Raw genomic sequence first — 26,112 nt, forward strand, 5'->3', positions numbered from 1 at the left:
TTTAGATGCTCCCACCTGAAGCATGCAGAAAACATGCAAAGCTGGTGTGTCAGTGCCCTAGAGCAACAAGTACTACTTCCCTGAGAAGCAAGAAACCCTGTTACCACCTTTGGACCACCACCTTTCACCATCATTCCAAACCTTTTATGTCATAACTGCTTTCATTCATCAGACTGTTTTCCATTAGAATGAGGGAGAAGAGGGACTTTATTTTTGTTCTGTTTTATCCCCAGCACATAGAAGTCTGGCCCCCGGTCAGCATCCAATAGGTATGATTTCGGAAATCACACGCCTGTCTTTAAATTCACCGAATGTGGTCAAATTCAGTCTCCTGGGGATGTGGACACTGAGCCGCTTCCTTTGCTAGCCCAGCCCAGCCCAGACTAACTGCTCCGATGGGCCTGGGCCTTTCTGTTTGGAGCCCCGTTGTAAATGCGCTCTTCTGACTTCCAGCCTCCTGGGGTTAGGTGCGGAATGGCCATGTTCCTGGTAGGCCCTGTCTTATTACTTCTAAGAAGCTTTCAGTCATTCTTCAACTACCTATCATGGGGGCCTCAGGCCATTTTTTCCCTTGGGCCTTAGTTTCCACTTCCTGAAAATGTAATCTCCAAATCCGCATGTCAAGACAAGTCAGGACTCTGGAGCCAGCACTGTGAGTGCTTCTGGGACACCAGTCACGAGACTTGCATTTTTCCACTGGCTTGATCTCATAAATACCACCTCCCCATCCCCACCCGCGCACTCTGGCTAAAGAGTTCCTATATCTTCTTTGTACAACCAAACTCAAGGAGAATTTCTAATTTTCTGCCCAGCCCTGTGCTCCATAGCATTTTGTTTTCCCAGGATTTTGCTTCACCCAAAATATTGATTCCTTGAGGAAAATGCCACGATTGATCCAGCCTTTCCAGAGGCCTTAATGAGGATGCCTGCCAGCCTGAGCCAGCGCCATCTGTGTCACAGCAGGGATCTAGGAGTGCGTAGCAGGAAGCTAGAAGGGCTTTGTCACAGGACAGGGCCAGACACAGCCCCCCCAGGTGGAGACTGACAGGCGCCTTGGTAACCAGCTGGCTTGGCGCTGGGTCAGAAGGTGGCCAGCAGCACACAAAAGCAGAAAGGCTTATGTAGGGAGAAGAAAAGCTATACTTTTGAAGCCCGTCAGACTTTGGGCACAGGAGCAAAGCTCTCCAGGCCTCGGTCTCGCCATCCATGAAACGGGCCTCCATTGTTCTATAGTTCCGAGCCTGGTACCTGAGACACAGTTAAGAAAGTGCCCAGCATGAACAGGGTGTGAGCACAGTAAATGTTTCCTTTCCTATAACACCATACCTAATTCCTTCACCAAGAAAATGGGCCTCACAATTCTGGCTGCTCTAGTTTTTGTTTGTTTTTTATTTTGTTTGTTTTCGTGTTGGTAATCCTGTGAAAGTGTCAGTTCAAAGGTCCATTCTCAGCACAAACTGCGTCGCGTAGCACTGGGCCAAAGCAGGTTGGGAGATAATAAAGAAACCTAAGATATCTTTGCAGACTTTCACGAGTTTAGGATTTGCTCGAGGACATAAAAATGAGTATTTGCCAATGACTAATGTTCATCAAAGCGGCTTTTACTCAAAAGCCCCGGGAACAGGGTCCAGCGCTGCCCACAACCAGCTGTATCATGTGGACGGGGCCGTCGCCTCACAGAGCCTGTTTCTATGAGGCTCCATAGAATCAACTTTTTAATATTCCCCTTCTGGGGGTTTTGTGTGACTTGAATAAAACAAAAATAAAGTGATGTCAGTGAAACACTTAATAAAGTGCCAGGGTATGTAGCAGGCACACAATAAATGCTTCTGGGGATTTTATGACCAAACCATCAGGAAGGAATTAAGTGGAACCACAAAGCACATTCAGGGAAACCGTAATAGATGAAAATGAATGTAAAACACTGAGAAAGCATAGCCATTGCTGCGCGGTCTACCCGGTGGCTTTTGCAGTTGCCCCAGACGTCTTCACATCCAGGAGCCTGGGTGCATGCTGTGCTAAGAGCTGGGTGCACTTGGGTGACCCTGGCTAGCACTGACCTCAATCTCCACACCTTTCTGTGTGTAGGATGGCAATACCAACAGGCCCTCCCTCTCAGGGCAACTGTGAGGGTGAAACGGTGCAGGATGTGTGGACTGGGACATGATGAGGGCCAAGAGCTGGAGCTAGTATCACGAGAGATCTGGTACCAGTAACGTGGTAAGCAAACCAGTCCTATGCTTCCTTAGGAATGGGGTTTTCTAGGGATGCTGGCAAGAACCCAAGAAGAGAATCGAGGGAGGGAAAGTAGAGGAAAACAAAAAATTCAGGACACTCACACATGCAGTATGAAAGGGTCTGGGAGTAGGAATCAGCATCACGCTAGAAGACCAGGAAGAGAAATAAAGTCTAAGGGTGGCCCAGAAACCTCTCAGCCCTGGACAAACTGGGACAGTCAGTCACCCTGATGTATAATTGAAGTAGCAGCGATAACTCACAGAGAAACTGATCATAACCAAGAGAATGGTGCAGGAGACATAAGGGGACAATCGGAGGGGTTCCAGCAAAGACAGTAAGTCTCCAAGCAGAGCCTCACATAGACCATACACTATTGCTCAAAATAGAAGCTTAATACTATAGGCATTTGCTCATCAGGACATCTGATCAACCAACTCCCTAGCCCTACACAACCATCAGCACTGTGTCCTGGTGGCTGTGTTACATAGACATTTTCCAAATCAGTGAGACAGTCATGGGCCTGTCACCAAGAGAGGAGAGGCTGAAAGAGCTACTGTTTTTCAATCCAAATAGTGACAGCCCAGAAGAAAACAGAAACTCCGAAGAAGCCACAACATCAAGACTAGAGGAGAAAAACAGAAAACTGAGGTGTGTGCCCAGCCCCCAGGCCAGGAGGGATTTACGGCTGAAATCCCCAGAAAGGTTTATATTAACTTGTATGTGTTTAACTTCACAGTTTAAGGAGTGTGACTATAATTTTACAAACCATGACAAACAGTAATAATTAGGATGCTAGCTAACATTTCTGAGCACCTCTACAAAATGTTGATGAATTTTATGTTTTATTTAACCCTCACTGCAATTTAATTGTAGAGGTAGAATCTCTACACCTATTATAAAGATTAGAAGCCTCGGGAACCAGCAGTTAGCGTAATGGCTATGTCGCTGGACTCCCACGTAGTCGACCGCGGTTCACGTCCCGGACCCGGTGGCTTAAAACTCATGCCGGGCGTGTGTGCATGCGTGCCCAAGATCCTGAGAGGAGAGTGGAGGAGAAGGGATTGTGGCATGACCAAATCTCCTGGGGGGTGATTTTTTGCTTTCTGTCTCTATGTCTCTCTCTGTCTGTCTGGCGAGCGCACATGCCCTATAGCGAAAACCTCTCAAAAAAAAAAAAAAAAAAAAAGAAGCCTCAGGCTTAGAGAGGCCAGCTCACTTGTCCAGATCACCAGGACCAACAGAAGAGCTCAAAGGGCTGATTGGCTAATTCCCAGGTTCCTTTCTATGTCCAAGAACTGTGTGTGAGGAGAGGAGTATCCCACAGGAAGGTGGATCTATTGGCTGAAGAGGGGGAGAAGATGCCAGGGAGGTCAGTACCCACGTCCACAGCCCAGCGCACCTCAAGGCACACTATAATTCAACACTTGCTTTTAGCAGCAGCTGCAGTCAGTGAAATCCAATCTAAAATTAAGCCTTGCCTAAGCCTTTTGTGTTTCGGTGATAGAGTCATTAAAAGTAAAAAGCCACCTAGATGGGAAGTCATTGGGCCTTCGCTCCATGAGCTCCGGCTCCCGGAGGCATATTTTTACATTCTACATTTTCCCTGGTTCAGTTAAAATAGTCATTTCTGACAATTGGTAAAGAACTCTTTCTCAACCTCCGAAACCTATTTTTCCTTTCTATCTCTGAGAAAACAGGGTGTATAATTATAAGAACCTAATTATCAGCTCTTTCAAAAGACTCAGGTTACTCGAGCTGTGTTTGTGGTGTTGGACTCCACCACACTGAAAACTCTACTTGCACAATATTATAATTATCGTAATCAATCATGCTACTCTTGCAGAGCTAAATGGAGACCTTTTTTTTTTTTTCTGGAAGGAAAACAAAGTAAACTCTTCTTCGATGATAAATAAGTGGCGACATGAGAGGCAATTAGCTTAGTGGCATGAGTCTCACAGATGAGAGTTACAGTCCTAGCCCTGCCCTGCATCGCTCTGTGACCTTGGCCTTAACATTTAAGAGTCTCCGTTTCCTCATCTGTAAAATGGAGTTAAAATTATTTCCCTCACATGACTTCATGAGGTTAGCAAAATAATGTATGTCAATGCAAGTCCTAGAGTGTCTAGCGCAAAACGAGCACTCACTAAAGGTAACGTTATTTTTATTTGATGCCTTTATATTATCTCATTGAACTAAAAAGAAGAGTTGAGAATGCTCTTGGTAAATTTTTAACTCCTCTCAGGACCAGCAGTTGGCATAATGGCTATGTCACTGGGCTCCCATGTAGTTCACCACAGTTGAGTCCTGGACCCAGAGGCTTAAACTCACGCCGGGCATGTGTGCTTGTGTGCCCAAGATCCCGAGAAGAGAATGGAGGAGAAGGGATTGCCGCGTGGCCATCCCCCCCTGGGGGGTGATTTCTCACTTTCTGTATCTTTGTCTCTCTCTGTCTTTCTGGTGAGCGTACATGCCCTATAGCCAAAAAAAAAAAAAATTAACTCCTCTCCTATGAGCTTACTCAATGTTCAGATAAGAAACTCACTTCATAGACCTGAGGAAGTCACCCACTATTGTCTCCTCCTTTCCTGGGATTAGTCCAGCTCATAAAGTCAAACAACATGAAAAGACCACCAGCTTCATTCTCTGGGCCTCAGTTCCTCATCAGTAAAACTGGCTGGTGGTCTCTACCTCACTGGCTTGTTCCGAATATTGACTAAGTTTATGAAATGCCCTCCTCAGTGCCCAGCACATAGTCGCTGCTCTGTAAGTGGCAGTTTTCTTCCTTGGGTACCCATTGTGCCTTTTCTACTCTTCAACCTCCTATGAGGGAAGCAGGCCGGAGTCCTGTCCCCACTGGAGCCCGGAGGTGAACTGAGCTCTTGAGGTCACCTGGCAGGATAAAGCTGGGGTGTAGACTCCATCTCTGGTTCTACTCCTGTGCTCTTTCCAATGCTACAGGGCTGCCTCGCTCATTCACTCAGTCTGCTGCTTCCCACTTGCCACACTGTGGCCTGGCGTCCTGCAACCAACCACGTCTGACTTCGTGAGAGCCTGACCTGGGCCAGTGGCAGCGGAGAAGTGTAAGGGGCGTTCTGCACCCCTTCCTGCCATGACTCCTCCTCTCGCCCCTGCTTATTCTCCTCTCAGTTTCTGTTTTCCAGGCTTTACCGCCCACCTACACAGCCAGCACATTCGGATGAGGTTAATAATCAGGGTGTCAGTTTTAAATACCAGTTAGCTCAAGGGAGAGAGCCTACCTGCCAAAAAGAAAGAAAGGGAAAAAAAAACAAAAACAAAGACTAACAACAGGAAAATTCCAATGGGGCTACCCCATTACCACAGCTCATAACACAGCTATACGGCACCATTCGTTTTCTCATCTTCAGAACATGTATCTGTGAGCATCTATCAGGTGTTAGATATTGTTCTAGGCCAGAGGTCAGCAAACTTTTCTGTAGGTGACAAGACAGGGCATATTTTAAGGCTTTGTGAGACGTGCAGTTTCATCAGAAATACTCAACACTGCTCTTGGGACATAAATGACATGCTACCCAAGGAAGTGGCTACATTCCGGGAAAACTTTATTTATAGAAACAGAGAGGGGGAGTTTGTCTAGCCCCTGCTCTGGGCAGGACCCAGGACTCTCCTCATGGAGGGCAGTAGGGAAATGAAGGCGGAAAACGGGTGCACTTTGTCCAGGGATGGGATAAAGGGCACGCAACAGCAACACGCAGCCGCTCGCTACACCCTGAGCACCGGCTCCAGGCCAGGCTCTTCACCTGAGTCATTTTATGTATTTATCCAACCACCCTACGAAGGTGGTATGCTCTATCATCACTCATAGAGGAGAAAAATGAGGGAGACCTTTTTTTTTTTTTCTGGAAGGAAAACAAAGTAAACTCTTCTTCGATGATAAATAAGTGGCGACATGAGAGGCAATTAGCTTAGTGGCATGAGTCTCACAGATGAGAGTTACAGTCCTAGCCCTGCCCTGCATCGCTCTGTGACCTTGGCCTTAACATTTAAGAGTCTCCGTTTCCTCATCTGTAAAATGGAGTTAAAATTATTTCCCTCACATGACTTCATGAGGTTAGCAAAATAATGTATGTCAATGCAAGTCCTAGAGTGTCTAGCGCAAAACGAGCACTCACTAAAGGTAACGTTATTTTTATTTGATGCCTTTATATTATCTCATTGAACTAAAAAGAAGAGTTGAGAATGCTCTTGGTAAATTTTTAACTCCTCTCAGGACCAGCAGTTGGCATAATGGCTATGTCACTGGGCTCCCATGTAGTTCACCACAGTTGAGTCCTGGACCCAGAGGCTTAAACTCACGCCGGGCATGTGTGCTTGTGTGCCCAAGATCCCGAGAAGAGAATGGAGGAGAAGGGATTGCCGCGTGGCCATCCCCCCCTGGGGGGTGATTTCTCACTTTCTGTATCTTTGTCTCTCTCTGTCTTTCTGGTGAGCGCACATGCCCTATAGCCAAAAAAAAAAAAAATTAACTCCTCTCCTATGAGCTTACTCAATGTTCAGATAAGAAACTCACTTCATAGACCTGAGGAAGTCACCCACTATTGTCTCCTCCTTTCCTGGGATTAGTCCAGCTCATAAAGTCAAACAACATGAAAAGACCACCAGCTTCATTCTCTGGGCCTCAGTTCCTCATCAGTAAAACTGGCTGGTGGTCTCTACCTCACTGGCTTGTTCCGAATATTGACTAAGTTTATGAAATGCCCTCCTCAGTGCCCAGCACACAGTCGCTGCTCTGTAAGTGGCAGTTTTCTTCCTTGGGTACCCATTGTGCCTTTTCTACTCTTCAACCTCCTATGAGGGAAGCAGGCCGGAGTCCTGTCCCCACTGGAGCCCGGAGGTGAACTGAGCTCTTGAGGTCACCTGGCAGGATAAAGCTGGGGTGTAGACTCCATCTCTGGTTCTACTCCTGTGCTCTTTCCAATGCTACAGGGCTGCCTCGCTCATTCACTCAGTCTGCTGCTTCCCACTTGCCACACTGTGGCCTGGCGTCCTGCAACCAACCACGTCTGACTTCGTGAGAGCCTGACCTGGGCCAGTGGCAGCGGAGAAGTGTAAGGGGCGTTCTGCACCCCTTCCTGCCATGACTCCTCCTCTCGCCCCTGCTTATTCTCCTCTCAGTTTCTGTTTTCCAGGCTTTACCGCCCACCTACACAGCCAGCACATTCGGATGAGGTTAATAATCAGGGTGTCAGTTTTAAATACCAGTTAGCTCAAGGGAGAGAGCCTACCTGCCAAAAAGAAAGAAAGGGAAAAAAAAACAAAAACAAAGACTAACAACAGGAAAATTCCAATGGGGCTACCCCATTACCACAGCTCATAACACAGCTATACGGCACCATTCGTTTTCTCATCTTCAGAACATGTATCTGTGAGCATCTATCAGGTGTTAGATATTGTTCTAGGCCAGAGGTCAGCAAACTTTTCTGTAGGTGACAAGACAGGGCATATTTTAAGGCTTTGTGAGACGTGCAGTTTCATCAGAAATACTCAACACTGCTCTTGGGACATAAATGACATGCTACCCAAGGAAGTGGCTACATTCCGGGAAAACTTTATTTATAGAAACAGAGAGGGGGAGTTTGTCTAGCCCCTGCTCTGGGCAGGACCCAGGACTCTCCTCATGGAGGGCAGTAGGGAAATGAAGGCGGAAAACGGGTGCACTTTGTCCAGGGATGGGATAAAGGGCACGCAACAGCAACACGCAGCCGCTCGCTACACCCTGAGCACCGGCTCCAGGCCAGGCTCTTCACCTGAGTCATTTTATGTATTTATCCAACCACCCTACGAAGGTGGTATGCTCTATCATCACTCATAGAGGAGAAAAATGAGGCCGACGGGGTGACGTGACTTACCCGGACCACGTGGCAGTGGTTTGACCTAGCCAAGCCTTGAATGGGCACATTTGACTCCAAAGCTTGTGATCTTAAATGCTGCCTTTACACAGGCTCAGAGGACAGGGTCTGCTTGCTCAGGTAGGTCACAGGAAGCATAACCAAAGCGGAGATACTTACGCTACCACTTCAAGGACTTGCTGGACTTCCCCAGGGCAGTAAGGGAGAGGTGAGAGGGCATTCAGAGACAGGGAAGGAGAAGTAGACAGGGCTTCCAGGGTGAAGAGCAGGGGTGCCCTCTCCTCACTCTTGCCCCATGGAATCTGGGAGCTCCCGCTGCACTGGGAGTACCCCAGGCAGGGCCTGTCTTTTTTCTGGAGGGCTCTGGAGTGGGTCCTGGAAGGGCTACCAAGTTGTAAATACACAGGGTATGGACGAGGTATGGGCCAGATCAGGAAACCTCCCCAGTTCTTGTTCCATCCTAGCCCCTCTCACCTCTGATTACTCCACAGTTCTAGGTACACTCATCCTCACACTCACTGTGAGCCCCAAATGCCCCATATATTCCAGCTCAGGCTTCAACTCCTTGATTCCTGAGTCACCCAAGACAGGAACCCTTAACAGACCTGCAAATGTGGTTCTGCACAGTTCATGGTGCACAAAGTGACATTAGCATACCTCGGGCCATGTGACTGCGGACAGACCCTCTCCAGGGTATTTCCTTTCCAGAAGGCCAGGTAGTCGGAGGACAGGTAAAAGCTGCCCGGAGCCGATACAACCTCACTGGAAGAATGGCTTCCCTCTCTGCTAGCCCAGCCCTAAGACTGGCCCTGGGGACGGTTGCAGGGGTCCTAGGCCTTGCCTTGGTGTAGCCTGCTCCTGCTGACTTCTGCTACCAACTCCAGTCTGGCTTCTGAGACAGAGCCCTTGTCACCAGCCAGTGTGATGTATTTTTGTCATTGCACACCTCTTTCTATAAGAACATCAGCTCCATGAGGATAGAGACTTGGTTTTGCTCACTGATAGATCCTTTTAATGGTGCCTAGTACCTAGTAAGTATTCAAAAAATATTCGTTGAATGAAGGAAGGATGAGGTGTGACAGGGACTGCCTTACACCGAGATTCCGTACAGACTCGCTGTGTGACACTGGGTGAGGCAGTTTACCTCTGACCTGCTCAGTCACCAGCTCAGGATAATAGCACGTAGTGCCTTCGTGGGAGAGGAGCTAAGTAGTGCACACTGGTTCCCATGTTGCCCTCACTCCCAGGGCAGTTGCTGGGCAGATCAGAACAGGCCTGGGGTAGGCTGGCCAGTGCGGCAGTGCTCACAGGGAGAGCCGCCCCCATAAGGTGCTGGCCCGTCCTGCCACGTGGCAAGTACACAGTGCATGGCACCTATTACCCAACAGCACTGGGCACAGATGTTCTCTTGAAAAGCAGAAGCCGTTTGCACTATTACTATTTTGTTTTCTGTATTCTCAAGAACAACGTATCTCGTGTCCTCAAATTTACGAGGTAGGTATCACTATTTCCATCTTAAACACAAGGAAATTCAGAACGAGAGCAATTGAGACACTTGGAAAACCACACTAGATTCATTTGCTCATTCAACATTTTTTTTTTTCAATAACTACCAAGTACCAGACACTGTTCAAAGAAAACCAAGAAGTGGGCCAGCAGGTGACACAGTGCCAGACTCCCACATGGCCAACCGTGGTTCAAGTCCTAGACCTGGTGGTTTGCTTTCTCACTTTTCCTTTCTCTCTCTCTGGTCAAATTTTTAAAGTAGTAACAAATGGAATTAAATAAATGAATTATTACTTCTTAAAAAAATAAAAATGAACCAATGATAAATTCTCAAAAAAAAAAAAAAAGAGAACCAGGGATATATTACATAGCTGGTAATCATGTGGGAATAGGTACAGAGTGAACAAACAAAAATGTGATATGTCAGAGGGCAACAGGTGCTCGGGAGGCCAGTAAAGCTGGTAAGGAGAAAAACTGTTGTCAGAGGAGCTGACACTAGACAGAAGAAAATGAGTAGACGCTTGACCCATGTAGCCAGAATAGCATGTGCAAAGGTCCCGAGGAGGAAGAATGCTTGGGCTCTGCAACTGACAGCAGTGAGGAAAGACCCACGAGGCAGCTGGAAGCCTGACTGCAGGGAGCCTGGTAGGCCATTTGCAGACTGCACTCTATTCTGAGTGAGATAAATTGTTCTTCAAGGGCTTCATGGAGAGGTATTTTAGGAGCCGGGAAGGGTCACGGATAAGCCTGACCTACAATACATGCTGCCTCTGCCCATCAGACACAGGGGTCCAAAGACATGTTGGCTGAGGTGGACGAGCGGCCTAAGCACTCCCGGCCCACCCTTCCACTGCCACAGGGTGAGCTACACTGAGGGCAGCACCCTCTTGGCAGCCCAGATCAGGAAGAAACCAGTCTGCATGCCCTGCCCTCAGGACTGGAGACCATATCCTCACTGCCATTGAAGGAGAAGGCACAAGAGCAGGCTTCTTACCTTCACAGTTCTCTGCAGCCTCAATATCGGCTGTCACAGGAAGAGATTAAAGAGGGCAATGAGCTCCTTTAAAAAGAAAAAAAAAAAGAAAAAACTCACAAAGGAGCATTCATTTCCTAGTAAATCCTAACTGGTAAAGGCAAGATCAGCCAACGCTTCCATAAATAAAACATCATGCTCGTCTTTTGTGAAGCTGTTCTGACTTTGCCTTTCCTATACCGCAGGCAGATGTGTGGAGAGTAAAAACAACCATCACGCTTTACTGATTCTTTTATTTATCTCAAGTGAACATAAGCAGAAATCTTTTTGTTTTTTTTGCCCATTAAAAATTTAGTTGTCAAAATTATTTTTTAACTAAGGTTAGAAATGCACAGGTCAGATGAACATATTATCATTTATCTCTGCTTTTCATTCCACAGCGGTGCCTTTGTGAGCCTCTTAGGCAGGCAATGGAGTAGTCTTCGATCACATCAGAAGAGTTCAGTAGGACTAGACAGTAGAGCAGCAGTAAAATGCAATGTTCTGCAAGGCTGACCACATGTTGCCAGGTTCAGCTCCAAAGAGCTCCCTGAGTGAACCAGACATGCACATGCCCAAGATCCAAGGTTGGCCAAGGTTGGGGGTGGATAATGGTACCAAGACTCTGTTGGGGGTGCTGTCTCACTCTCTGTCTCTCTTTCTCTGTCTTTATCATTCATGGAAAAAAATAAATGAGGAAACTTAAAAAATAAATTGGAGACGAACTTTCACCCCTCTCCAGCCCATCCAGACACCCGTTCTAGCCTAGAGCCTTGCCAGAAGGCAGGCTGCCTGCAGCTGCAAGGTTAATGCCTTGGACCTGTGGCTCATCCCCTCCTCCATTCGCCTTTAAACTCTTTGACTTCAGTGTTATGGACAGCACTCAGTGAGCTTTGTGCTCCACTCCACTTCCTTATTACCGAGTTGAAGCTCAGAAGCTCAGTTTCAGGTATACCTGCTCTCTAGAAACTAGGAGGACTATAGGTCACTGAAGACCAGTGACAACAGTGCAGAATGCTGGTGAGCAACAGGGAGGCAGAGCAGAAGAGAGAGGACCAATTTCCTACTCCTGCACACCTTTGAATGCTCAGAGATAATTTAGGGAGGAATGTATAGATCTCCAGACAACTAGAAACCATCACAGAGGCACAAGAAACATGAGCAACCAACAAAATGTCTCTTCCCCAAGGGAAAACATCAATTCCTCATCACCCACAGACAACACAATGGAAGTTGGAGAAATGTCGGATAAACAATTCAGAATATTTGTAGTGATCAAACTAAATGAGATGCAAGAGAAAAGAGACAACAAGCTCCAGGAGATGAGAAAGTCCTTTCATGATGTGAAAGAAGAAAGAGACACCATAAAAAAAGAATTGAACAGAATTGTTAAAGATTAAGAATGTGATACAGGAAATTAAAACCTCCCTCAAAAGTATTAAAAGTAGGGGACCAACAGTTAGAGTAATGGCTATGTCGCTGGACTCCCACGTAGCCGACTGTGGTTTGAGTCCCAGACCCAGAGGCTTACAACTCACACCGGGCGCGTGTGCGTGCGTGCCCAAGATCCCGAGAGGAGTACGGAGGAGAGGGGATTGCGGTGTGGCCATCCTCCCTGGGGGGTGATTTCTCGCTTTCTGTCTCTCTGTCTCTCTCTGTCTGTCTGGTGAGCGCACACACCCTAGAGAAAAAAAAAGAAAAAAAAAAAAAAACCTCTCCAAAAAAAAAAGTATTAAAAGTAGATTAGATCATGCAAAAGATCAACTCTCGAATGTTGAAGACAAAATCTCTGACCTGGAAAAAATTATCAAGAAGATGGAGAAAATAACCAAGAAAAATGAGGATAATATACAAGAAATACTGGATACCACTAAATGCCCAAACATCTGGATAGTTGGTATCCCAGAAGACGAAGAATATAATAAAGATATTGATAATTTATTCCATGAAATCCTGGAAGAAAACTTTCCAAACCTAGAGAGGCAATCAAATATCCAGATCCAAGAAATACATAGGACCCCAAATAGAATCAATCCAAGCAGATCCTCTCCAATGTACATCATAGCCAGATTGGCCAAATCCACAGACAAAGACAAGATACTAAAATTGGCAAGAGGGAAACAGCAAGTTACTTACGAAGGTGATTCCATCAGGCTAGCATCGGACCTCTCATCAGAAACAATGCAGGTAAGAAAAGAATGGGGAAATATAGTTAAAGTGTTAAATGAAGAACAATTTCAACCAAGAATACTATATCCGGCAAGATTATCCTTCATATGGGAAAAACAGACAAAAACATTCTCAGATAAAGAAAACCTGAAAGAATTGATCAACTCCAGACCAGCTCTTCAAAAGGTTCTGAGAGGAACTAAAAAGTTAGAAAAACTAAAAAGTTAGGTGGATGGATATAAGATAACAAAAAGCAACTAAGAAAATGGCTCACTTAATGATAGGAACATATCCAGAAATATCAATAATAACATTGAATATTAATGGATCAAATTCTCCAATCAAAGGATACAGACTGGCTGAATAGATAGATAGATAGATAGATAGATAGATAGATAGATAGATAAATAAATAAATAAATAAAAATAAAATAAAAAAAAATTTAAAGAAACCATAAACCATCTATCTGTTGCCTACAAGAAATGCATCTTATGGATAAAAACATACATAGACTAAAAGTGAAGAAAAAGATGGAAAAAGATATTCCATGCAAATGGAAATCAAAAAAGGGCTGGAATTACAATACTGATTTTAGACAAAAGAGGCTTTAAGATAAAGACTTTAGGAAGAGATAAAGAGTGTTATGCATTAGTAAATGGACTAATTCATCAAAAAGGCATAGTGCTTATAAATATCTATTCATCCAACTCAGGACCACCTAAATACATGAAGGAAAGACTGCGGAAGTTAAAAGGAGAGATCGGTTGCAACACTGTAATTGTTGGGGATCACAACACCCCATTATCTCCTTTAGACAGATCTTCTAGACAAAAAATAAGCAAAGAGATACAGGACCTAAACAATACTATAAATAAAATGGGCTTGACAGACATCTTATAGAACTTTCCACCCTAAGACAACAAAATACACATTCTTCTCATGTTGGCATGGAACCTTTTCAAAGATTGACTATATGATAGGACACAAATCAAGCCTTTATAGGTTCAAAGGTATAGAAACTATACCCAGCATCTTCCCTGATCATGATGGAATTAAACTCAGTATTAATTTCAAGAAACACCCTCAAAAGTACATGAATATGTGGAAACTAAACAACCTACTTCTTCTTTTTTTTTTTTTTGGAGAGATTTTCGCTATAGGGCATGTGCGCTCGCCAGACAGACAGAGAGAGACATAGAGACAGAAAGTAAGAAATCCCCCCCCCATGGGAGATGGTCATGCCGCAATCCCTTCTCCTCCATTCTCCTCTAGGGATCTTGGGCACGCACGCACACGTGCCCAGTGTGAGATTTAAGCCACTGGGTCCGGGATGCAAACCACGGTCAACTACATGAGAGTCCAGCAACATAGCCATTATGCTAACTGCTGGTTCCCAACAATCTACTTCTTAATGACTTCTTAACTACTGAAGAAATTAAGCTTAAAATTTAAAAATTTATGGAAACAAATGATAATGAATATACAAGTTTCCATAATCTATGGGATACAGCAAAAGCAGTCATAAAAGGGAAATTCATAGCAATTAGTGTGCATAAGAAAAAGATGGAAAGGTGGTAAATAGGCAATCTAACATCATGCCTCAAGGATTGGAAAAACAACAACAAAATCCAGACAAAAAGAAATAATAAAGATTTGAACAGAAATAAATTAAACAGAAAATAAATGAAAGCAAAAGCTGGTTCTTTGAGAAGATTAACAAGATTGACATACCATTAGCTAGACTGATAAAGAAAAAGAAAGAAAGTAACCAGATAAATCAGGATTCTGGAAGAAACAAGAGTATGGCATGAGCATGGGGAAACCAAAGAAAACGAGGAAGTATGCAACCATGGAGAGAATGCTTAGTCTCAGAGATCAGAGGTTTAAAGAAAAGGGTAGATTAAAAACTAAAAAGAAAGATCCTAGCATGCTGAAGGAAAGAGACGTCCTTCAACACCCTTCCTGCTTATTCTTTCAATAGAATACACAGCTGGGTCTACCTTACCACATCCTGGTTGATAGCAACTTCATCAACTTTTCCATTAAAGCCAAACTGGACTTAGTCAATGATGGCCTGTCTGTATGCCAAGTGTATCCCTTGTAAAACTGACTGTGTAATGGCTGAAATTGAGAAATTGGGGCAAAAGTATCAAGTGGTTCTAAGGATTGCCAAGGATCCAAGATTTGAACAATTACCATGCACACAAAGGAAGCTATGTGAATGACTGCTTAGTATAGTATGACTGCTTAGTATATACAGCACAAGTGTTACATCGTGACCACAGCTGACCAAGACCTTAAATGAAAAATCCAGAAGACCCCAGGAGTTCCTATTGTGTACATTTCTAACCACAGATACAACACTGAGTGGATGCCAGATGATTACGGAGCCCTTCAGTTCTAATTCTTAAAGGACAAAGTTCCTCTGCCTTTCTTTGACCAAATTTCCCTGTTGCCAGTTCATTAAACATGATTGTCATGAATTATTATTCTATTCACCTATTTGTTGTATTATGAGCTGACTATGGTCAATACACTTACTTTCCAATACTGTTTTTAAAATGTTTTATTTTATTTAGAAACTTGTCACATGTTTATCTTTAAACTCATGGCATCTTTTTATGAATCAAGAGGTCTAGATGATTGCTTACATAATTTGATGATCATTGTTTTATATCAATTTATTAAGTTTATAGGAGGTATTTAAGAAGATATGTTTCTGCCCTCAAGACACTTACATTATGGTAGCAGAGAAAAACATGTAAATGAATAAATATAGTGAAAAATAGTGCTAAGGTAAAAGTATCAGATAGGTTGTAGACACAAAAAGAATTATTGGGTCATCAGAAAAGTCAAGGTTTTTTTTATATTTTTCTATGCAAAAATGTATTATGACTTTTCAGACAACCCAATATTTATTTTTATAGGCATGCCTTGTTTTATTACACTTTCCAGATAATGCAATGCTTACAAACCAAAGGTTTGTGGCAACCCTGCATAAGCCAGTGTGTTACTGCCATTTTTTTTTTCAATAGTATGTTCTCAATTCATGTTCCTGTGTCACGTTTTGGTAATTGTTGCAGTATTTTGAATTTTTCATTAAGTCTGTTATTATTGTGACCTTAGCGTTCAGTCTGTGCTTAACAGCTTGACTCTCAATGGTGGGTCTCTATGGACATTTCTCAAGAGACCTTTCAGTTGTGGGTGCTTCTGGGGTGAGCCTATTGTCACTGCTTTGTCCTCAGAGATACAGAGTTTTGAACTGTGTACAAAATCAGGTGTGATATGTTTAACACCAAACGATCACTGGTGTTATTATTATAATTGCTTTGAGGTATCATAACTTGCACCCACATAACACAGTGAACTTAACGGATAAATGCTGTGTTCTGGCTGCTCCACCAACCAACTGTTCCCACCTCCACACCCCATTTCTCTCCCTTTCCTTGGGATTCCTATTCCTTGAGACGCAATAATATTGAAATTAAGCCAATTAATAACCTTACAATGCTGTCCCATTGTTCAAGGAAAAGTAACATCACACACCTCTCACTTTAAATCAAAAACTGTAAATGATTAAGTTAGTATGGAAGACATGGTGAAAGCCAAAACAGACTGAAAGCTAGACCTCTCTCACTGAACGTTATCCCAGTTATGAGTGTAAAAGAGAAGTTCTTAAAGTAAATTAAAAGTATTACTCTGGGGCCAGCAGGTAGTGTGGTTATTAAGGTGTTAAGCTCCTATATGGCTAACCGTGGTTCAAACCCTGGGCCTGGCACCTTGCTTTCTCACTTTCCCCTTTTATTTGTCTATCACTGGTCAAATTAAAAAAATAAGTAAATAAATAAAATAATTCTTTTTTAAAAATAGAAATAAAGTAACCAGATAAATTAAATATGTAATGAAACAGGCAACCTTACAACAGACACAATAGAAAAACAAAACATCATTAGAGGATACTATGAGTGAATATATGCCAACAAACAAGTGAGCATGAATGAGATAGACAAATTCCTGGGTGCATATAATCTACCAAGATTGGATTAGGAGGACATAGAAAGCCTGAATAAACCCATAACAAGACAGGAGATTGAATCAGTAATAAATAACATCCAGACAAAGAAAAGTCCAGATCCGGATGGCTTCACTTCTAAATTCTACAAAACTTTTAAGGAAGAGTTAACCCCTATTCTACTCAAATTATTTCTAAAGACCTGAAAGGAAGAAAACCTTCCAAATTCATTTTATGAAGCCTCCATCATCCTCATTCCTAAAACAGATAAAGACATGACAAAAAAGGAAAAGTATAGACCAATATCTCCAATGAATATAGATGAAAAAATCTCAACAATATACTTGAAAATCCTATCAAACAACATATAATAAGATTACTCATCACAATCAGGTAGGCTTTATCTAGGGATGCAAAGGTGGGTCAACATATGCAAGACCATAAATATAATACACCATATCAACAGAAAGAAAGATAAAAATCTTATGTTCATTTCAATTGATGCAGAGAAAGCATTTAATAAAATACAACATCACTTCATGATTAAGACTCTTAGCAGGATTGGTATAGAAGGGTCATTTCACAATATAACAAAAGCCATATATGGCTAACATTATACTAAATGGGGAAAAGCTAAAAGCTTTTCCACTAAAAACTAGTAGTAGACATCGCTGCCCACTTTCTCCACTGCTTTTAAATATAGTGCTGGAAGTCTTAGCCAATGCAATCAGAAAAGAGAAAAATATAAAAGGCATTAAAATAGGCAAAGAAGAGTTAAACATATTGTTATTTGAAGATGACATGATGGTATACTTAGAAGACCCAAAGGTTTTCATTGAAAAACTTCTCGACATAAGAAATTAATACAGTATAGTGTTGGGATAAAAAACATCAGCATCCAAAAATCTATAGCATTTCTATATACAAACAACAAGGGAATGAGGTAGATCTGAAGAAAGGAATCCCTTTTACCATAGCCACAATATGTGTAAGATACCTAGGGATAAACCTAACTAAGGAAGTCAAAGACCATTACAAAGGAAACTATGGAAATCTCAAAAAAGATATTGAAAAGGACATAAAAAAGTGAAAAGACATCTCATATTCCTGGATTGGAAAAATTAACATATTCAAAATGGCAATTCTATCCAAATTAATCTATGTATTTAACACAATTCCAATCAAAATACCAGAGACATTCTTCAAAGATCTAGAAAAAATAATCATTGAATTTGTCTGGAATCATGAAAGACCTCATATCACCAAACCAATCACATGCAAAAAGAATGGGAGTGGGCAGCATATCACTCCCTGCTACAAAATATACTATAAAGTTGTGATAATAAAAACAGCATGGTATTGGCACAAAAACAGACAGGTGGACCAATGGAATAGAATAGAGACCCCAGAAGTAAACCCCAAAGCTTACATCCAACTCTTTTTTTTTTTTTTTGGAGAGGTTTTTGCTATGGGGCATATGTGCTTGCCAGACAGACAGAGAGAGACAGAGAGACAGAAAGTGAGAAATCACCCCCCAGGGGGGATGGCCACATCACAACCCCTTCTCCCCAATTATCCTCTCAGGATCTTGGGCATGCACGCACATGTGCCTGGCCTGAGTTTTAAGCCATCAGGTCTGGGACTCAAACCGTGGTCGACTACATGGGAGTCCAGTGACATAGCCATTACACTAACTGCTGGTCCCCATCCAACTCATTTTTGCCAAAGGATACCAATCAATCCAGTGGGAAAAGGAAAACCTTTTTAGCAAATGGTGCTGGAAAAACTGGGTATTCACCTGCAGAAAATGAAATTGAATCCCCATCTTTCACCATTAACAAAAATCAACTCAAACTAGATCAAAGATCTGAACTCAAGACCTCAAACTATAAAACAACTGGTGGAAAATACTGGGAAAACTCTGGGAGACATTGAAGTAGGCAAAGACATCTTAAATAAGACTCCCAAAGCACAGGCAACAATCCCTAAAATATCCAAGTGAGACTATATCAGGTTAAGAAGTTTCTGCACAGCAAAGAACACAGTAATTAGTGTGACTTGGCACCCCTCAGAATGGGAGAATATTTTTGCAAAATATGCCTCAGATAAGGGACTGATAACCAGAACACACAGGGAACTCAAGTAGCTTACCGCACCCCCTCCCCCAAGAAAAGATTAAACCAATTAAAAGATGGGAAAATTAGCTGAACAAAAATCTCTCTAAAGAAGACATACAACAGCCAAAAAGCATATGAGGAAATGCTCCATATCCCTTATCATAAGGGAGATGCAGATTAAAACCACCATGAGATACCACTTAATCCCTGTCACAATGGCTAAGATTAAAAATACAAAAAGTGATAAATGTTGGCAGAGTTGTGGTGAAAGGGGAACTCTCCTACATTGTTGGTGGGAATATAATTGGTTCAGCCACTGTGGAAAACAATATGGAGGTTCCTCAAGAATCTACCATTTGATCCAGCAATCCCACTTCTGGGTATCTACCCAAAGGACAGGAGAATGCTCAGTTGGAAAAGCACTTGCACATCAATGTCTAGTGCAGCATTATTAATAACTGCTAAGACAGGGAATCAACCCAAATGTCCACCAACAGATGAATGAATTGAAAAATTGTGGAATACACACTCTATGGAATATTATTCAGTCATAAAAAAACAAGACCCTGGCATTTGATAGAAAGTGGTTGAATATGGAAGATTTATTGCTGAGTGAAGCATGCCAGGCTATGAAGGAAAGATACTGTATGTATCCGCTTATTATATATCGACTATCCACACTGTATGGTAGAGACTGAAATAATGGAGGGCATAAAAGCAGTGAAAATAATTATGGACGCTGAAGACAGTGTGGAATGGGGGAGGAGGAGAAGGGAAGAGTATAGAGAAGGATAGCATGAGAACAAATTGAGAGGCATGACATTTGTGGGACAAAGAAACAGTTTATTACCTGATGATGCTAACATGGATAGTATTCTCTATTGGACAGATCTGGGAAGTATTTCATGTTAGCTAAATTCTCTTTACAAGCCAAATGCTGTATAGTGATTGAATGTTTAAAAAAACATGAGGATACAAAAACAATAATAATAATCTGAAAAAAAAAACCCAAAAGCTATTTGATGATGATGATGATGTGGACAGTAATGTCTTTGTCTTGACCGATATGCATGGTACTCATGCTGGGAAAAGAAATGTTATACACTTTAAAGATGTATGTGATTAAATGTAATATAAAAATAATAATAAATTTAATTAAAAGAATTAAAGGGCATTTCAGTCCATAGCACTGAGTAGTGTGTAGATTGCGTCTCTGAAGCAGGTAGCATGTTGGGATGGACATAGAGATGAGGGAGAGAGGGGTCTAAAAAGAGGTTCTTTACAAACCATTGCATTGAGCTTGCTGCTGATCTGTTTCTGTGTAAAGTCATGTGTATGTCATAGAAATCTGCAAGGAATTTTAAAGAGTTAGGAAATGATAGATTCCTTTTGACAATATCTGGATGCTAGAAATAAGTTTCTGGACTTTGTCTCAAACAATGGGCCCGAAGTGTGTCATTACCCTTCAGGGCTGCTTGCTGGAGGGCTGTGCATATGAGAATGTGTGTAGTAGGATTTGGTCTATATTCAGTAAGAGGAATTTAAAACACTCATTATCTCAATTCTTCTCTCAAGGGGGAAAAGCAAGCTGTAATGATGCAAAAAAAAAAAAAAAAGAAAAGAAAAGAAAAAGAAAAGAAAAAAGCTGTATGGACAGCTCAGACTCAGTTTTTAGTACAATCGGAAGAACCCAGCGAGAGCTGGTTGTGCTGAAACGGGAGCCGAGTGTGAGAACCTAGTGCTTTCCTCCCAGCGCTCCCACGTCCTTGCGGTTTGGGGTGCAGGGCTAAGCACACCATACTGCGGCTTGTTCTGGATGGATGGAAGAAAAGAAAAGAAAAAGAAAAGAAAAAAGCTGTAGCTGTGTCTTCTTGCAAGCCTTTTCTCTCGTCTATTTATTTAAAAGAATGCTATCACAAGGGAAACCTGAGCTTATCATACTACCTCCCACCTTCATGCTTTTGTACATGCAGAACTTTTTGTCTTAGATGCCCTTGCCCAGATTTCCTGCATAAACAACTCCTTTTCCTTTAAAATTCAGCTTAGAATTCTGCTTAGAATATATTGCATTAATTCCTAGCAGCCATCAATGCTCCCAGAAATAACTAAAAACTATGGATAGAATACAAAAAGCAACTCTACTAAAGACTTTGAAAGGCAATTAAAAGCAAGCAAAATTTCGTGTGTGGAAAGGACTGGGATAGAGGGAGTTCTTCACTTCTGTGGCTTTGGTATGAGGATGGACTGTGATCTTGGCATAAAGTGAGGAAAATGAAGCTCTGCTAGAAAACTCGCAATTGGCCCAGCTGTGGTGGCACAGTGGTAACACAACACTCTAATGTAGAAGCCACATGGAAGCTCAGGGCCCAGTTCCCAAGTTAACCTGCACATGCCAGGTACGCATGTGCATGCCTGTGATTCTGGTCAACTGGAAAGACTGGGAGATGGGGGATCATGGTGTGAGACCTTTTGAAAGGTCACATCTTGTCTTCTAAAAAGAAAGAAAAAAGGAAGAAAGAAAGTCCACCATCTTTCAGAGGAACAAGAGGGCAGAGCCTAAGATAGCACAATCACCAAAAAGTAAAGAGAGGAGGTAGATCCAGGAGAGGCGAAATCTAGAGAGGGGGACTCTAGATTCTGTGTATAAACTTTGTTCAGGTATCTAGTCAAGCCCTGAACCATATGTTCAAGAAGAGTCAAAGTAGCCAAAATAAGGATTATTCTCATTGATGGCCTTTCTTAATTTCAAAATGGCTGTAGTCCTACTGAGCCTCAAGCTGGCCTGCCTCCGTGATATTATGCTTTCCCCTAAGGTGTTCCTCTTGAGTTAGGGGTGTGCTGAGACAGTAGTGATGCCATCAACATTGGGAATAGTACCTGTGAGCAAACACATTGGCTTTCTCCAAATAAACTGAGTCATTTGCTGTGTGTCTTGATATAGGAAATAATTGGGCACACTAAGGTAATTACTTCACTCAAAGTCCTCTACTCTTCAGTGGGGGTGGGGGTGGGATTCAGATCTTGGCAGCTGGACTCCCAAGGCTACCTTCCACAGTACACGAGTAAGCCCTGTTAATGAACATGCTTTAGTCCTGAGTTCTCACTCCCTCACCCTCCCCTGTCCCCACCCTCCTCTCCTGTGGCAGAATGCAGTCACCGTACCCCTATTTAACCCTCCTACAGACCCGATGGGGAAATAGGATTCTATCCACAGTACAGATGAGGAAATTAGAGCATCCTTCACCCCCTCTCCCCATTGTTGACCCTTGTCTAGGCAGTGCCGTCTCTGCCTGCCCAGAGTGAAGACATTGGGGTTGGGATAGATGATGCTTGGAATGGGGTTTTCCCAGTTTGAAGAACTAAACACTCCAAGATCTGTTGGGAAATTGCCTTTCCGGAGCTCTAAAGGAACTTGCAGAACTTTCTAGGACCCTTGATCAGCTCCTTTATAGGCCTGGTGACCATCTCCTCAGCCCACCTTTCACGCTCAGCTCAAAGGCCACCTTTGTGCGCCACCCTAAAATGAGCTAGCTATTCTCTCCTCTGCGTGCCCACGGCTCCCTTACAGGGGCATGATCCTGCAGTCACAACTGCTGTGCGTCAGCAGCATCACACTCAGGAAAGAAGCCTGGAGGCGGACAGACCTGGGGAGGGGCGGTTACGCCAGGGCTGGGGCTTATTGAGAGACAGAATAACAGGAAGGTGTGCATATTCTCAGCTCTGTTACATGCAAAGGGGAAAGGTGGAGGAAGGCTGCTGGGCCCTGCCATGTGGAAGGTTAGAAGTCCCCTGAGTGGGGGAATCTCAGCACACCACCACAGCTTCGCAGCAGAAAACCTTGGCATACAGTGAAAACCTATGGAAGCAAGACACTTACATTTCAAGGACCCTTACCTTTATCATGGAAGCACCTAGAAAGAGGTGATCTGTTTCCTCCTTTTTTTTTCAGTCCACCCAGAATTTTCAGCATGGGTGAGCTAGCAGCTTCGGGTTGTTCAGAACTTGCCCACTTTTTGATTCCAGCTGACGTCTAAGGAACATCTCCACTAGTTGTTAGGGTGATAGGGGAGAAGAAGATTAAGAGCACCCCAGGTCCTGGACCAAGAAAGGTGCCGATGTTGAGTCTGGAGGCCTGGGTCTAAGTGTGGCCTTAGGTCAGGAGATCAGAGCCTTCGCCAGGCCCTTCCTCTGGGGTGCCCTGGCTTGCCTGCTCTTTTTTTTCCCCCTCAGGTCATTTTCTGAGACCCCTGTCTTACTCTCAGCAAAATGAGACAGTCTCTTCTTGAACTTCTCAGCATCCTGTCCACTCAATTACCTGCCACATTTAATTATGACCTCACAGCCAGTGCCATGAAGTGGAAAGAACTTGAGGTTCAGGGTCCCCATCTGAGCTCTGCCTCTTCATGTAAGGAAGTCCCTTTTTCTCTTTAGGTCCCTGTCCCCAACTGTCGTGAGATTTTAAAGATGAGAAGAAAAGCTTGTGCATAAACTCTCATCATTGTAATGAGCACATGCTAAGTGCACAATACATAGTAAGTCCTCCCCTAAGAAGGCGGAGACCTCTGTGGAACAGGTGCCCACCCCTCTGTGCATCTCTGAGGACCTGGACTTTGCCACCAGGCCAAGTGTGTTCACACCCTGGCTATGCTGTGTATGAGGTGGACGGACTTAGCCCAGATCACTTGACTTCTCCACATTTCGGTTTCCCAGTCTACACAATGGTTCCTTTTGTTGGGGAAAGCATGGATCGTAAACCTGAAGTGTCTGGTAGTGCCTGGCACTTACTATTATAAAGGGCTCCAATTGCCACACTAAGCCCTTCACTAGGGGCTGTGAGGCCAAGAACTGTTTCTGTCTGGGTCACTGCTGTGTCCTCGAGCTGCAGGGTACAGCTGCACAGCTCGTGCACTGCGCTAAAGCATCTTCTGTGGAGAGTGAGGCGAGCCATGCTCCCCGGAGCTGTGAAGAGCATCAGCCTGCCAGCACGGTGCCAAGTGGGCATCCACGTGGAGTCAGATGCCTAATGTTTGACCAGCTCCATAGAACATGCTGAATGAATGAATAAATGAATGAACAAGGCTTACCGTCTCTATGATGTGCAGCTAATAAGCCTCACTTCTGTGAAAACTGAGCTGTGGAAGTCATGAGTAAAGGAGGCTTCTCCTGATACCGCCCTGAGGAGGGAGAAATGGCCTTGGCAGCTGGACCCTGAGCTGCCCTGAGCTGCCCTGAGCCATCCACCCACCCATGTACCCCGTCCACATGGTCCTCCTGCCATTCTGGCTGTCCCAGAGTACTGTGACTTCCTCCTGCATGTGTCCCCTGCTCACTCCCTGGGAAGAGCTACTGAAGCCCAAGGATGGCCATAGCTCTCTGGGCAAGCTCTGGAGGTCAGAGTGGCCGAGCCTCTGCCAGCTGAGATGCAAGAAACAAAGGCTGCAGGCCGGGCCTTCAGCTGGGCCTTTGCTTTCAGTGGGTAGCCCACTGAGCATGCAGGTGAGAGGAGGTTGCTCCTAGTGCTTGAGGAGGGCCAGGTCCCTGGCTGGGCAGGGCCGCAGCTCTGCATTTCCTTAGCTCCTCCACCTGCTATTCTCCACCCTCCTCCACTCCCACTCTCTCACTTGGCCTTTTCTTTCTCTGGCAGATGCTGTCCACTCCGAAGGTGTCTGTGCACACCGTGGATATGTGGAAATGTCAGGGCTCTTCTTTTCTGTGCAGTTAAAATGCCCTTCAGAAAGACCTGGGATTTCACAGCAAAGCTGCAGAACCAGAGACTTGGGCGTGGATCCTGGCACTGTGAATCCCAAGCTGTGACACCCTGGACAAGTCACTTCCAACTCTGAGCCTCAGGCTCCTCACCTGTACAGTGAGCTGTGTGCGAAGCACTGAGTGCTAACATGGTGACATCCCCTAGTCCCCAGCACCATGTCTGGCCCATGACAGAGCAGAATAAATATTAACACACAGCTTTTCCCCCAACCCACATAAGACCAAAGACCTTAGGAGGCTCATAACACAGATTCAAACAGCTGCTTTCGGGGTGCTCATTCACTTGGAACATATTTACGGGTCTGTCCTGTGTGCCAGGTCCCAGGCCAGATGTTGGAGCAGGTCACATGGTGAGCACAATGTGACATCCCAGCACCTGGTAAGGTAGCCTGTATGAATGGCAGAGGCATGTGTGCAGGGCATCTGGGAGCTAGTGGCCCCACACTCAGCCTCAGGACTGCCTGGAGGAGGAAGAGGAACTGTGGAGGTCCAGGTGGGAGAGCGGCCTGTTCTGAGGTACACACTGAAGCACATACCAGAAGGAGGGTGTGAGAAGCAAGCATGAGGCCACCAGAGGGCTCAGTGGCACCAGGCCACACACACAGCACTACCTAGCTCAGGGTGCGCTTCGTCCTGAGGGCACCAGGCAGCCAGGGGTGGGCTGCAGCAAGAGTACAGTGTGATCCCACTTAGGATTTGCAAACAACCAGCGAAAGAGCTGGAGGGGATGATGGCTGAAGTGGCAAAGAAATCAAAGCTCAACACCTTTTCCTCTTTTATGCCCTGGAATCGGATAGACCTGGGTTTAAATCTCAGTACCACCATTTAAGATTTAAGTGGACTTGGATAAGCCCATTTTCCTCTCTAAGTCCTGGGTTTCTCATCTGTAAAACAGGAGTGGTTTACAACATGTGTCTTGGGACTGCTATTAAAAATAAGCTGAATTTACCCATGTTCAGTGCATGCACGGAACGAGCACTCAGTAAATGGAAGCTGTTACTGCTGCCTTTGCCCCTCAGTCATGGTCATGCACGTAGGCACCCTTTGCCCTAACGTACCCTTGGACTTGCATAAGAGTCGCTCCCCGTTTTTACAGCTAGCACAAAGTCAACCACTGTCAGCAGCTCTGGGGTGAGGGTGAATGGAACGGGGCCTCACAGGATTTGTGCTGTAGCTCAGTTGCTTAGCAACAGCATCAGCATCTGCATCACTGCAGAGCCAGGCTGCATCAGGCAGCAGTCAAAACAAAGGCAGCAGAAATGAGTCACAGCCAGTCTCTGGGACTGGTAGGAGCAGGGCCTTGTTTTTGGCAGGGATCAGATACACCCAGAATTTAGCTCTAGGGAGGACCCAGGCCCTGATTCTAGCTTCCTCTGCTTCCCCAGTAGGGCACACATCCCT

At 44.2% G+C, this 26,112-nt stretch overlaps 1 long non-coding RNA gene across 6 annotated transcripts in view; it reads right to left on the reverse strand.

Annotated features, from left to right (window-relative positions):
• The window catches only part of LOC102490105 (uncharacterized), a 76,255-nt gene that overhangs the window by 48,802 nt on the left and 1,341 nt on the right, over positions 1-26,112 (reverse strand). For 4 of the 6 annotated variants that reach the window (XR_336048.1, XR_336043.1, XR_336047.1 and 1 more), the window contains exons 2-3: positions 24,027-24,116; positions 22,837-23,037 (exon numbers count right to left, since the gene is read on the reverse strand). This is a non-coding gene — a long non-coding RNA (uncharacterized LOC102490105). Of the gene's footprint in view, positions 1-10,626; positions 10,693-22,836; positions 23,038-24,026; positions 24,117-26,112 lie in introns of all 6 variants that reach the window. The other 2 variants (XR_336044.1, XR_336046.1) reach the window with 2 other exon arrangements.

The sequence above is a fragment of the Tupaia chinensis genome, unplaced genomic scaffold (assembly GCF_000334495.1).
Source record: "Tupaia chinensis unplaced genomic scaffold, TupChi_1.0 Scaffold000612_1, whole genome shotgun sequence".
NCBI lineage: Eukaryota > Metazoa > Chordata > Mammalia > Scandentia > Tupaiidae > Tupaia > Tupaia belangeri.